This window comes from Pseudorasbora parva, chromosome 2 (assembly GCF_024679245.1).
Source record: "Pseudorasbora parva isolate DD20220531a chromosome 2, ASM2467924v1, whole genome shotgun sequence".
In the NCBI taxonomy this organism is placed as follows: Eukaryota; Metazoa; Chordata; class Actinopteri; order Cypriniformes; family Gobionidae; genus Pseudorasbora; species Pseudorasbora parva.
Genome location: NC_090173.1, coordinates 52,572,423 through 52,585,928, shown reverse-complemented (window position 1 = coordinate 52,585,928; position 13,506 = coordinate 52,572,423). Strand labels below are relative to the sequence as shown.

At 42.3% G+C, this 13,506-nt stretch overlaps 1 protein-coding gene and 1 long non-coding RNA gene across 2 annotated transcripts in view; one reads left to right on the top strand and one right to left on the bottom strand.

The window, feature by feature from the left end:
- Positions 1-13,506, bottom strand: part of LOC137046630 (NACHT, LRR and PYD domains-containing protein 12-like) — a 340,026-nt gene that overhangs the window by 160,136 nt on the left and 166,384 nt on the right. The window lies entirely within an intron of this gene.
- LOC137046961 (uncharacterized) lies at positions 113-2,173 on the top strand. The gene is made up of 2 exons (XR_010899127.1): positions 113-218; positions 682-2,173. It is a non-coding gene; the product is annotated as an uncharacterized lncRNA (long non-coding RNA).

Genomic DNA, 13,506 nt, shown 5'->3' with positions numbered 1-13,506 from the left:
TGAGCCTGCGCAGTTCGCTCAGCCATCAGGAAGTGAGTGCTCCTATACTGACATCACTTAACGCCGCAGAAGGCAATGGGATCGCTCGGTCCATTTCTTTTACTGTCTATGGGAGAAAGCAGAAAATGCGATCGCCGCAGTGAGCTAACGACGTGGATTAAAGGCACATGCAACTTCTGCGTGTGCATTGATGAATGCAGAACATTTAAAAGACTGCCGTGAGTAATACAAGACGGGAAACGCATCAGAGATCGGTCATCTCAGGGACACTGATGCTATGAAAATATCTATCTTTGATTATATGAAGGACTGATTGTCACTTAAATCTGTGCTATTTGACTATTATAATGCACAATAAAGAGAAGATTAGTTAGGTATTTGATGCTGTGGTTATTATTTAAGTGCGTGATGCACAGTTTATGATGTGTTTATAAAAAATGCAACCTTGTGTATTCAGAAAATCTGAAATAGTGACCTACCACTGGTTTACTTAAATAGTTCATGCAGAATGATAATGTTATGCTTTAATAAATATGAAAGTAAGCTCAAACATGTAAATTAACACATTTAGAGACAGTTGTATGTGGAAAAGTCTGTATTTGCATTGCATTTGTTCACATTTAAGAATATAATCTTAAGTAATTATGTATTCTTTTCTTTGTTTGTTTTTTTTTCTTTAAGGTTATCAACCTTATCGAATCATTGAGCCAAATTGTAAAATTACTGTCTGACCTGAAAAAATGACCAAATACAAGAGCTGAAAAGTGATTTGGAGTTGTTCCCTGTGTCCCCTGTGATTGGCTGATGCTTTTGTCGAGTTAGAAGCAAATACTGATGTAAAATTCCCAGATAACTCGACACTCCTTGTCACTTATTGACCCGGCATAAAGCTGAGAGACGAATGTCACTGCACCATGGGGAGCTATACCAATGAGGCCTTTCATTGTGCAGTGACATTTGTAATGTGTGTGTGAGGACTTCAGCTGCTGAAATCCACACACACACTGATCCCAACAGTGAATAGAGGTAGTTTTTCCATGTTGAAATGATTCTGCTCACTGTGGACGGGTGCACATGGAAACGGTGTGCTAGGTCTCTCTCCTTCAAACCAACTGACAGGTAGATGAGGAAAAGACAAAACTCCTCAATTGGCTGCAGCAGCTGTCTCTGGAAAGGGAAACATGCGTGAAAGGTAAGTTTTGTATTCACCCAGCCAGCACAGTAAAATTCATACTGCATTGTAGGCGTTTCACCTAACTGTAAATGTACAGTTACTCTTTTTGTGTGTGTGCATGTGTTTAAGTGAGTCATCTACCACTGATGGTCGTGCATGTGTAATCTCTTCATGTTTCCTAGCAGCAGCTTTGGACCTGGAAACACGAATGATTTTGTGGATGGATGGCTCGATTAGCCACCAAAAGGACATCAGGTGACGGTAGCTGGGGAACCTGTTAACCACCAGAAGTGGTGTTTAAAATCATAAACATCACTGTTGACACATTTCTTTTACGTACACTAACATGTTAGGCAACAACATGCGTGAGTATATACAAACAACGTATATTGAGCTAATTTTATAACCATATATGGCGTTTTACCAAACCTCAGGCTTACCTTGTGTAAAATCGAATGTCCTCATCTGAGCTGGCAAATCGTTCCAATCCGAAATCACGCTGAAGACGTTCCTCATGTAGCTGTTTATTCAGCTCCTCCACTTTTTGGGACAGTTCTTCTATTTTAGCACACGCCATGTCTAATGACGATGCCTCGGGAATGTTACAGTAATCGTGATCCATAGTTACATCAACAGGAATGGGCTCAGCGGATAGCACCTCCACAGGTCTCTCTCTCCTCTCCCACACACTCGGCCGCGGTGCCTGAATTGTGTATTCATTCCAAGCAAAGAGCACTGGCACTGCACCGGTTACTAACCTTTTCCGAGTTCCTACTTCAATGATCTGATCTTTAGTAAAATGTTTGCTACAAACCTTAGAGCGACTGGAAGCAGAGAAATCGTCTCGGCGTATGGTCACTAGCCATCGCTTTCTAAGCTCGATATCGGCAGGAAAGCTATGAAAACGTATAGTTCCGTTGAATTTTGATGAAGCTGTACATAGCGGAACACAGCAGTGTTCGTGGTATTTCTTTTGCTGTTTCTGAAATCGAAAAGTACCCTCTTTTTTGAACATTTTTAAAGAAACACAAACAATGGCGACCAAACCGGAAACGAGTGAGCCGTAAGACTTCAAGTCGGAAGTACGTCACAACGCTCAGTGCAAGTAGCGGATTATCACGAGACGTCAAGTGCTTAGCAAAGTTTTGTTCAGTCATTGAGCATTGTTGACACGCGTCAGCGTCACTATAAATGACACTATAATTTAGAGCTGGGGAAAAAATATTTTCACAAGCGATATCTATTCTTAAATGAAAAGACTAGTCCTCCTGTATTCAGTTGATGAATAAATGGATCATTGCAGCGCGCCTCACATCCATTAAATCGCTTTGTGCTTTGTTAGGCCTACTATTGATATAAAAAAGTCTCCGATTTCAAATGACGTCCATTTTATGACGAAAGTCAAAAACATAAATGGCGTTTTGTGGCTGTGGCGTGAGATCGCTCTGGCTCAGCTGAAGAGAAGCGGCCGTGAACTGATCTTCTCTTCCGCCAGTTACAGCGAAATAAACACGAATGAACATCTAACGTGTGTTAAAAGATAGAGGACAACCGAGCGAAATCTGGATCATGTCACATGGAATCGCCCAATCAGAGTTTCAAACGCAGAAAGACGTCAGTAAAGCAAGAGCAATATTTATCGTCAGACACATGCGGCCAGCATCGCCTGTTCTTCCTCCACCACATGACAAAGGCTCGTGATTATTAATATGTGATGAACCAGTATTGTGACGATTTTAGAAAAAATGATCAAAATGTGTCGGTATTTGTGAAAACTCAAACAATCACCTTGTAATGAAAATGCATTCAAATGAGATTGATATTGATTGATATTTCAATAAACAAATCAAGAAACAGATGATTATTCTTTTGACTCGTTTATTTATTGGTACACAAACAGTGGAGAAACACAGTTAATAACAATGTGGAACATGAAAACACAGCGCATACACACACATGTGATTAAAAACTCCGCCGCTGACTACGGTCAAGTGAGGGTGATTTGAAAAGCGTGTCTTTTGAATAACTAGAGGCTGATGTCGGTCTGTTTAGCTGCACTCTCTGTTTTTGACTTTTTTCCGATGAGCCGAATGATGGCGATGCTTTGTCTTTGAAAGAGTTTATCGCGTGTCTAACATAGTGATTCGGAACTGTTGAATGCGGTGTAAGTCGCAATATAAGGTAATAAGGTTTAAAGTGGCGAAGGCCTGCAGAAACTCGGCCCATCCTGTAGGTCTCCGTTCATCAACAATCTTTTGTGGTGTCGTAACACTTTTAATGAAATCCATCATGTGTGAACCAGGGATAAAACGGCCTTTAAAAACAAACTCCCCCGTCTCAGACCATGAGGTAACATCTTTCATTTTAGACATCTTGTGGAATATTCTTCAAAATGTCGTCCGCAACAACATCTATTTGATCTTTGGCACTCTTCCTGGAGACTGATGCTTCTTCTTCTTTATCAGGTTGAACATGCGGAGGGAGTGTTAATGTTAACGTGTTGGTCTCGCCGTCCCCTTTTCTACAAATTGTTAAAAACCTTCGCAGAACAGCGGTGTACATCTTGGCCTTTTCATGCGGATAGAGGTCAAATATTTCTTAATGTCATATCTAGATTATTTCCCACATGTTGTTGAATAGTTTCCCGTGGTGTATCAGCTTTTATCTTCTCTAGCTGATGTTGGGGGACGAGGATCATCCTCTCTGCATGCTCCATAACCCAGATTATTTCGATGGAATCGATCCGGTTAGAAAAGGAATTGCAACACTTAAAAGCGGGAGTCGAAAACCACCCTGTTGATTTATCAACTGTCTCTTTTTCCTGACACCAATCTCTTTATCCGCAGTTTTTCTTCTCTTCAGTTCCCGATATTGTTGTTGTGTGAGCGGGATATTCCCATGGAGTGTGTTTAGCGCTATACTTCACACAGGGTTAAAACCAACTCATCTGGAGCTGCCTAACACGTCTTTGTTTGGGTGTTGCTTTTAATAGCAGCTTTAAAAGAGAGAGAAGTCTTGCAGACATTTTATTTTCTCAGTGTTTTCTTTTCTGGAGGTCCACAACAGGGTGTTGAGATAATAAATCTGTTCTGAGACGATACTGCTCGGGGGTTCTTGCTTTAAAATCAGCCATAAGATATCCGAAAGCTGTACTCGTAGCATCAGTGGAACATTCAGTAAAAAAAGCTGCGTTTCCAGGAGACATCTGCCTCCCTAACACTTTAATCTGTGTTCTGTCTCTGGGGTTTTTAAACTATATCAAATAGTGTGCATTTAAGCTTATGGTCCTGCTGGATTTACCCTGAGAAAATCCAAAATCAGTTATGTAAAATACACTTACATTTTTATGATGCACATAAACAGTGAGAAGTTTCTCGATGATCTTGCTGTTGGATGCTTCCTGCATGAAATCATCAATCACTAGTAAACTTATCAGGAGGGAACAAATTACAATCCTCCAGTGTCTGGCGTATACCTTCAACAAATTTAATATCATTATACAACAATTCATCATACAATGGCTGCCATGAGGAATAAATCAATACAATATTAGCAATATTTTTAGAAATCAACATTCAACAAATTAAAAAAAAAAAACATTTTCCAGAGTCCGTTGGCCCGGATATCAGACAGCTGAAAGGATGATGGCGTCTGAAATCAAACCCATTTGTGTCTCGTACCCCCCGACCAAAACCGTTGTGCTATAATCAGGGAGAAGCGCTCTTTTAGTAAACACTATCTGGAACTTTTGAACAACGGTCTTGTTGTGAAGTGTGAAATGTCTTTTATTTCTCACTGTGTTGTCGGTGTGTGCCAGAATGTGGCGACCGGTACCGTCCCCCATCACATGGTGATCCACAAGTTCAATCAGTGAGTCTATTTTGATAGCTTCATAGTTATCAGACTTTAGCATGATGCCTTTGGCTTTCATACATGTCTTAGCATTAGCCGTTCGATAACCATACGCTTTTGGAGCGGCTGAACATAATTCAACTATATAGTCTCAGAATCAAGTTCATTAGTGAGGTCGCCAAGAAAGGGGCCTAGTGGTGGTTCCCAATCGCCATTTTTAGATATGAAGAGGACACTGTCCGTATCGCTGTAAATCAACCCGTCAAATGCATTTTGAAAGCGCCTAATTTTTTTTTTTTTTTTTTTGGGGGGGGGGGGGGGGGGGTTTAAGAGCTCAGATGTTTATGACTTTTAGCAGTGTTTTCTGAAACTTCAAAGGGTTTCCAACTTTAGACCACTGTGTGTGTGCGTGTGCGTGTGCGTGTGCGTGTGTGTGTGTGTGTGTGTGTGTGTGTGTGTGACGCGTTTTAATTTGGGTAGGCCAAATGTCCCAAAAATGGTCCTGGGTTTTAAGAGTTTTATTAAAATAACATTTTGATGCTGGTTGTCACAGAACTATACCAAAAGATTAAACTGAAATGTGTAACAGTAAATAAAATAGCATTTTGCACTTGTTTTAAATAAAGATGCTATTCTGAATAAAATTCACATGGCACAGGCTACTACATTACTTTATTGAAGCACAATATAAAACCAAATCCAATGCATGGATAATATACTAATACACACACATTATATAAGAGTGTGAAATAACTTTACATTCTGAATGTGCAGTACTGGTTCCTGAGTCCTTATTGGGTCTTGGAGTTCAATAGCGAGCAGTAAGAAACAACGCCTCCCTTTGTGCAATACGGACGACACTTTGGGTGGAGGTACACGTGTTGAGGAGGATAACATCTCATTAAATGTATTTCCCCCTTTTCATTAAGAAAACATATTTTTTGTAAGCTTTTTTTCACATGGAGTAAGTCAGGTCAAGTTAGGTAGTTAGGCATAATCCATTCTTAATCTTTACATGACATGTGAAATATGTATATGGTTTATACATTCAATCCAAAAAGTTTGAACTCAAGATGGGAAAAAACATGAGGAACTTTGTGAGAAAATGGTTGTCTAAATCTGGATGACATTGTTATTGTTTCTGTCGACCCATGTTGCTATTTTGATATCTAAAACCTTTGTGTTCAGAAGGGGCTCAAGAGTGGATCTGGAAGAAAAACGAACATCTCTGGACACAGCAGATCAGCTCATATAACCACTTCAACTCCACGGACCCCGTACAGGGTCCAGAATCACATCGTCATGTATATACTTTCAGTTTGAAATGTCTGTGGAGGAGCGATGACCTCATATGTGGGACCATTTGAAAGCTGGAAGTGCTACCATTTCCAACTTTCTGGAGATATGCATCACTTTGGCACTTTGTAGGAAACTTTGTTTTAGACAAAGTAATGTATTTACACTAAATTACTCCATTTACTATTTCCGCCTGGATTTGGCCGACCCAAATTGAAAAGCTTCCCATACACACATAAAGTGGTCCAAGTTCAAAATGTTGGTGCTGTGGATACTCGCATTTTAAATGTCCTATAAAATAAGGATATTTTTTAGGTAGCTTGCGCTAAAGGCATCTCAGGACAAAACAGCATAAAATGTATGCCTAAAATACTTCCCTATTTCTTCAGCATTTTCCAGATCTCTAGCCTTTACTCCAGAAAGGCCTATAGCGTAATGGTAGGTGTCTGCCAATGGGAGGTGAACCTGATTGCTCCTGTGAGCATGATGGACCTGGTTTAGGTTCAGGCATTCCTATTCCTCCGTGGAGGTCAATACCAACACAAATCCCATCTGAGGTATTGACAGTGGCTTTTCTTCTTCCAGTGAAAGAAGGGGAGTCCTTTGGCCCATCATGCACCTGTTTTATTCATTGTTGACCTCTGTGGTTCCCTTGAGGCTCGCAAAGTGATTTTAATGTCCCTGCTTATAGTTCATTTTACAGTAATATCCTCCCAGATTTGTTTTGTTTTTCTTTATTTGTATGACTGCCATTAAACCTACAGAAAATCTTCGTTCGTTCGTTATCTGGAAACGCAGCGCTTTGATACGGACCTGGGAAGGGCTGATGATGCACTCTTAGAAGAAAAAAACAATAAGTAGAATTTACTCGATTTTTATTTCTCAACGTTTTGCACTAAATTTTTTCGAGTAAATTTAACACCTAAGGAAATTAAGTAAATTTACTTAACTAAGCTGAGTAAAATGTACAAAGTGCACAAGTACATATAACTTGGCCTGTTAAATTTTGTTGAGTAATTTTTACTTACAAATTGGATGTAGTTAATATACTTAGGTAAATCTATTGACTCTATTTAATGTAATTTACTTGTTTATACACTGCTGTTATGACCATATTTTATATTAATTTAAATCACTGATCCTTTTAATACAGTTTACTTGTTTAATTGAGTGCTGGTTATTTTAAATTAAATTAAATGTTGCTTTTATAATGTGACAAAATAATACTGTGACAATGTGCAGTTAAGGGTCATTTATTGACAAGAAATTAAAAATAAGCACACACAGAAACATGTAGCTAATGCTTCACTCGGGTTTAAATGTTTAAGATAGCATCTTAATCTCTATCAAAACATTTTGAAAGCATTTCAAACTAAACACTGAAACAAAACATGAAAAACTAATTCAGAAATGTGTAAACATTTTGTTCAATATGCAGACTTTTTCAGTTTTATTTACTTTGCCATAAAATCATTTTTTACAGTGAACCGTTTAGATGATTTCCTGTTGATTCAGTAGAATGTGAGGAAATACCAACATGGCGGTGCGGTGGCTTCACTTTTCACGACGGCAATCTTTTATAATTTATTAAATTTTTAATTTATTATCATTATTATTATGGTTTTACAGCAGCAACAGTAACTATGGTTACCATGGAACTGCGGTGGTAAAACAACGCACAAAAGAACTTCCATTAGAACACAAGAACAAACTCGCCTCTCAAACTTGACTAACTGCACAATTATGCCATTAAGGGATGGTTTCACCCAACTCAACAGCAGGTTAAATACGGACGGCAGAAGCTACATATTTCACTTTATAACGTGGATATTTCTCTTACACAAACCCATCGATCCGCTTCTGAAGGCCTTTATTAACCCCTGGAGTCATGTGGAGCACTTTTATAATGGATGGATGTACTTTTGGGCTGGGAAGCTTTATTATAAAGCCTGGAAGAGCCAGGACATTTTTTAATATTACTCTGATTGTATTCGCCTGAAAGAAGAATGTCATACACACCTGGGATGGCTTGAGGGGGAGAAAATCATGGGCTAATTATCATTTTTTGGGTTAATTATCCCTTTAAGGGTGTCTACATGAAAAAAAAAGTTAAAATTACAATTATTGCTGTGTTGTACCAACAGGTATTGCACTCCTTAACATAAACATAAACACACGAACACACGTAAAATAAAGGCTTACACTTTGATAAGGTGTCATTGTTACAGTGTGATTATATAATTAAGTACAGAGTAATATAGGATTAGGATGAGGGTTAGTTGCATGTAATTATAAATCATTTACTGTTATTACTATAGTAAGTACATGTAACGTAACAAGGACACTAAAACAAAGGGACCCACTTTATATTAGGTGGCCTTAACTACTATGTACTAACATTGTAATTAATCATTTGATACAATGCACTTATCGTGTACATGTTTTTACATTGTACTTACATTTTTAAAATTACCTGCATGTCTGTAATTAATTTCTGTAGTTACATTGACACTTCCCTTACACCAAACCCTTAAACTGACCCACACCACCACACCTGTCCCTAACTTTACCCTTAAACTGACCCACACCACCACACCTGACCCTAACTTTACCCTTAAACTGACCCACACCACCACACCTGACCCTAACTTTACCCTTAAACTGACCCACACCACCACACCTGACCCTAACTTTACCCTTAAACTGACCCACATCACCACACCTGTCCCTAACTTTACCCTTAAACTGACCCACACCACCACACCTGTCCCTAACTTTACCCTTAAACTGACCCACACCACCACACCTGTCCCTAACTTTACCATTAAACTGACCCACACCACCACACCTGACCCTAACTTTACCCTTAAACTGACCCACACCACCACACCTGACCCTAACTTTACCCTTAAACTGACCCACACCACCACACCTGACCCTAACTTTACCCTTAAACTGACCCACACCACCACACCTGACCCTAACCTTACCCTTAAACTGACCCACACCACCACACCTGACCCTAACTTTACCCTTAAACTGACCCACACCACCACACCTGACCCTAACCTTACCCTTAGACTGACCCACACCACCACACCTGACCCTAACCTTACCCTTAAACTGACCCACACCACTACATCTGACCCTAACTTTACCCTTAAACTGACCCACACCACCACACCTGGCCCTAACTTTACCCTTAAACTGACCCACACCACCACACCTGCCCCTAACTTTACCCTTAAACTGACCCACACCACCACACCTGTCCCTAACTTTTCCCTTAAACTGACCCCTACCACCACACCTGACCCTAACTTTACCCTTAAACTGACCCACACCAACACACCTGACCCTAACTTTACCCTTAAACTGACCCACACCACCACACCTGACCCTAACTTTACCCTTAAACTGACCCACACCACCACACCTGACCCTAACCTTACCCTTAAACTGACCCACACCACTACACCTGACCCTAACTTTACCCTTAAACTGACCCACACCACCACACCTGACGCTAACCTTACCCTTAGACTGACCCACACCACCACACCTGACCCTAACCTTACCCTTAAACTGACCCACACCACCACACCTTACCCTTAAACTGACCCACACCACACCTGACCCTAACTTTACTCTTAAACTGACCCACACCACCACACCTGTCCCTAACTTGACCCTTGAACTGACCCACACCACCACACCTGACCCTAACTTTACCCTTGAACTGACCCACACCACCACGCCTGACCCTAACTTTACCCTTAAACTGACCCACACCACCACACCTGACCCTAACTTTACCCTTAAACTGACCCACACCACCACACCTGACCCTAACTTTACCCTTAAACTGACCCACACCACCACACCTGTCCCTAACTTTACCCTTAAACTTACCCACACCACCACAACTGTCCCTAACTTTACCCTTAAACTGACCCACACCACCACACCTGACCCTAACTTTACCCTTAAACTGACCCACACCACCACACCTGACCCTAACCTTACCCTTAAACTGACCCACACCACCACACCTGACCCTAACTTTACCCTTAAACTGACCCACACCACCACACCTGTCCCTAACTTTACCATTAAACTGACCCACACCACCACACCTGACCCTAACTTTACCCTTAAACTGACCCACACCACCACACCTGACCCTAACTTTACCCTTAAACTGACCCACACCACCACACCTGACCCTAACTTTACCCTTAAACTGACCCACACCACCACACCTGACCCTAACCTTACCCTTAAACTGACCCACACCACCACACCTGACCCTAACTTTACCCTTAAACTGACCCACACCACCACACCTGACCCTAACCTTACCCTTAGACTGACCCACACCACCACACCTGACCCTAACCTTACCCTTAAACTGACCCACACCACTACATCTGACCCTAACTTTACCCTTAAACTGACCCACACCACCACACCTGGCCCTAACTTTACCCTTAAACTGACCCACACCACCACACCTGCCCCTAACTTTACCCTTAAACTGACCCACACCACCACACCTGTCCCTAACTTTTCCCTTAAACTGACCCCTACCACCACACCTGACCCTAACTTTACCCTTAAACTGACCCACACCAACACACCTGACCCTAACTTTACCCTTAAACTGACCCACACCACCACACCTGACCCTAACTTTACCCTTAAACTGACCCACACCACCACACCTGACCCTAACCTTACCCTTAAACTGACCCACACCACTACACCTGACCCTAACTTTACCCTTAAACTGACCCACACCACCACACCTGACGCTAACCTTACCCTTAGACTGACCCACACCACCACACCTGACCCTAACCTTACCCTTAAACTGACCCACACCACCACACCTTACCCTTAAACTGACCCACACCACACCTGACCCTAACTTTACTCTTAAACTGACCCACACCACCACACCTGTCCCTAACTTGACCCTTGAACTGACCCACACCACCACACCTGACCCTAACTTTACCCTTGAACTGACCCACACCACCACGCCTGACCCTAACTTTACCCTTAAACTGACCCACACCACCACACCTGACCCTAACTTTACCCTTAAACTGACCCACACCACCACACCTGACCCTAACTTTACCCTTAAACTGACCCACACCACCACACCTGTCCCTAACTTTACCCTTAAACTTACCCACACCACCACAACTGTCCCTAACTTTACCCTTAAACTGACCCACACCACCACACCTGACCCTAACTTTACCCTTAAACTGACCCACACCACCACACCTGACCCTAACCTTACCCTTAAACTGACCCACACCACCACACCTGACCCTAACTTTACCCTTAAACTGACCCACACCACCACAACTGACCCTAACCTTACCCTTAGACTGACCCACACCACCACACCTGACCCTAACCTTACCCTTAAACTGACCCACACCACTACATCCGACCCTAACTTTACCCTTAAACTGACCCACACCACCACACCTGTCCCTAACTTTACCCTTAAACTGACCCACACCACCACACCTGACCCTAACTTTACCCTTAAACTGACCCACACCACCACACCTGACCCTAACTTTACCCTTAAACTGACCCACACCACCACACCTGACCCTAACTTTACCCTTAAACTGACCCACACCACCACACCTGGCCCTAACTTTACCCTTAAACTGACCCACACCACCACACCTGACCCTAACTTTACCCTTAAACTGACCCACACCACCACACCTGTCCCTAACTTTACCCTTAAACTGACCCCTACCACCACACCTGACACTAACTTTACCCTTAAACTGACCCACACCACCACACCTGACCCTAACTTTACCCTTAAACTGACCCACACCACCACACCTGACCCTAACTTTACCCTTAAACTGACCCACACCACCACACCTGACCCTAACTTTACCCTTAAACTGACCCCTACCACCACACCTGACCCTAACTTTACCCTTAAACTGACCCACACCACCACACCTGTCCCTAACTTTACCCTTAAACTGACCCACACCACCACACCTGTCCCTAACTTTACCCTTAAACTGACCCACACCACCACACCTGACCCTAACTTTACCCTTAAACTGACCCCTACCACCACACCTGACCCTAACTTTACCCTTAAACTGACCCACACCAACACACCTGTCCCTAACTTTACCCTTAAACTGACCCACACCACCACACCTGACCCTAACTTTACCCTTAAACTGACCCACACCACCACACCTGACCCTAACCTTACCCTTAAACTGACCCACACCACCACACCTGACCCTAACTTTACCCTTAAACTGACCCACACCACCACACCTGACCCTAACCTTACCCTTAAACTGACCCACACCACCACACCTGTCCCTAACTTTACCCTTAAACTGACCCACACCACCACACCTGTCCCTAACTTTACCCTTAAACTGACCCACACCACCACACCTGTCCCTAACTTTACCCTTAAACTGACCCACACCACCACACCTGACCCTAACTTTACCCTTAAACTGACCCACACCACCACACCTGACCCTAACCTTACCCTTAAACTGACCCACACCACCACACCTGTCCCTAACTTTACCCTTAAACTGACCCACACCACCACACCTGTCCCTAACTTTACCCTTAAACTGACCCACACCACCACACCTGTCCCTAACTTTACCCTTAAACTGACCCACACCACCACACCTGTCCCTAACTTTACCCTTAAACTGACCCACACCACCACACCTGCCCCTAACTTTACCCTTAAACTGACCCACACCACCACACCTGTCCCTAACTTTACCCTTAAACTGACCCACACCACCACACCTGTCCCTAACTTTACCCTTAAACTGACCCACACCACCACACCTGTCCCTAACTCTACCCGTATCCCACCTCAATATCAGTAAAGGTGTTTTTGCAATAGAATTTGAACACACTAAGTGCATTGTACTTATTTTTTGATGTAAGTACATAGTACTTAAGGCCACGTAATATAAAGTGTTACCAAATAAAGATGTACTTATGCATAGTTAGTTAATATTACTCTGCATTTAAATATATAATTACACTGTAATGACACCTTAAAATAAACGGTTATACTTTATTGTAAGCTGTCCATATTACAGTGTAATAATTATAAATGTAAGTATAGAGTA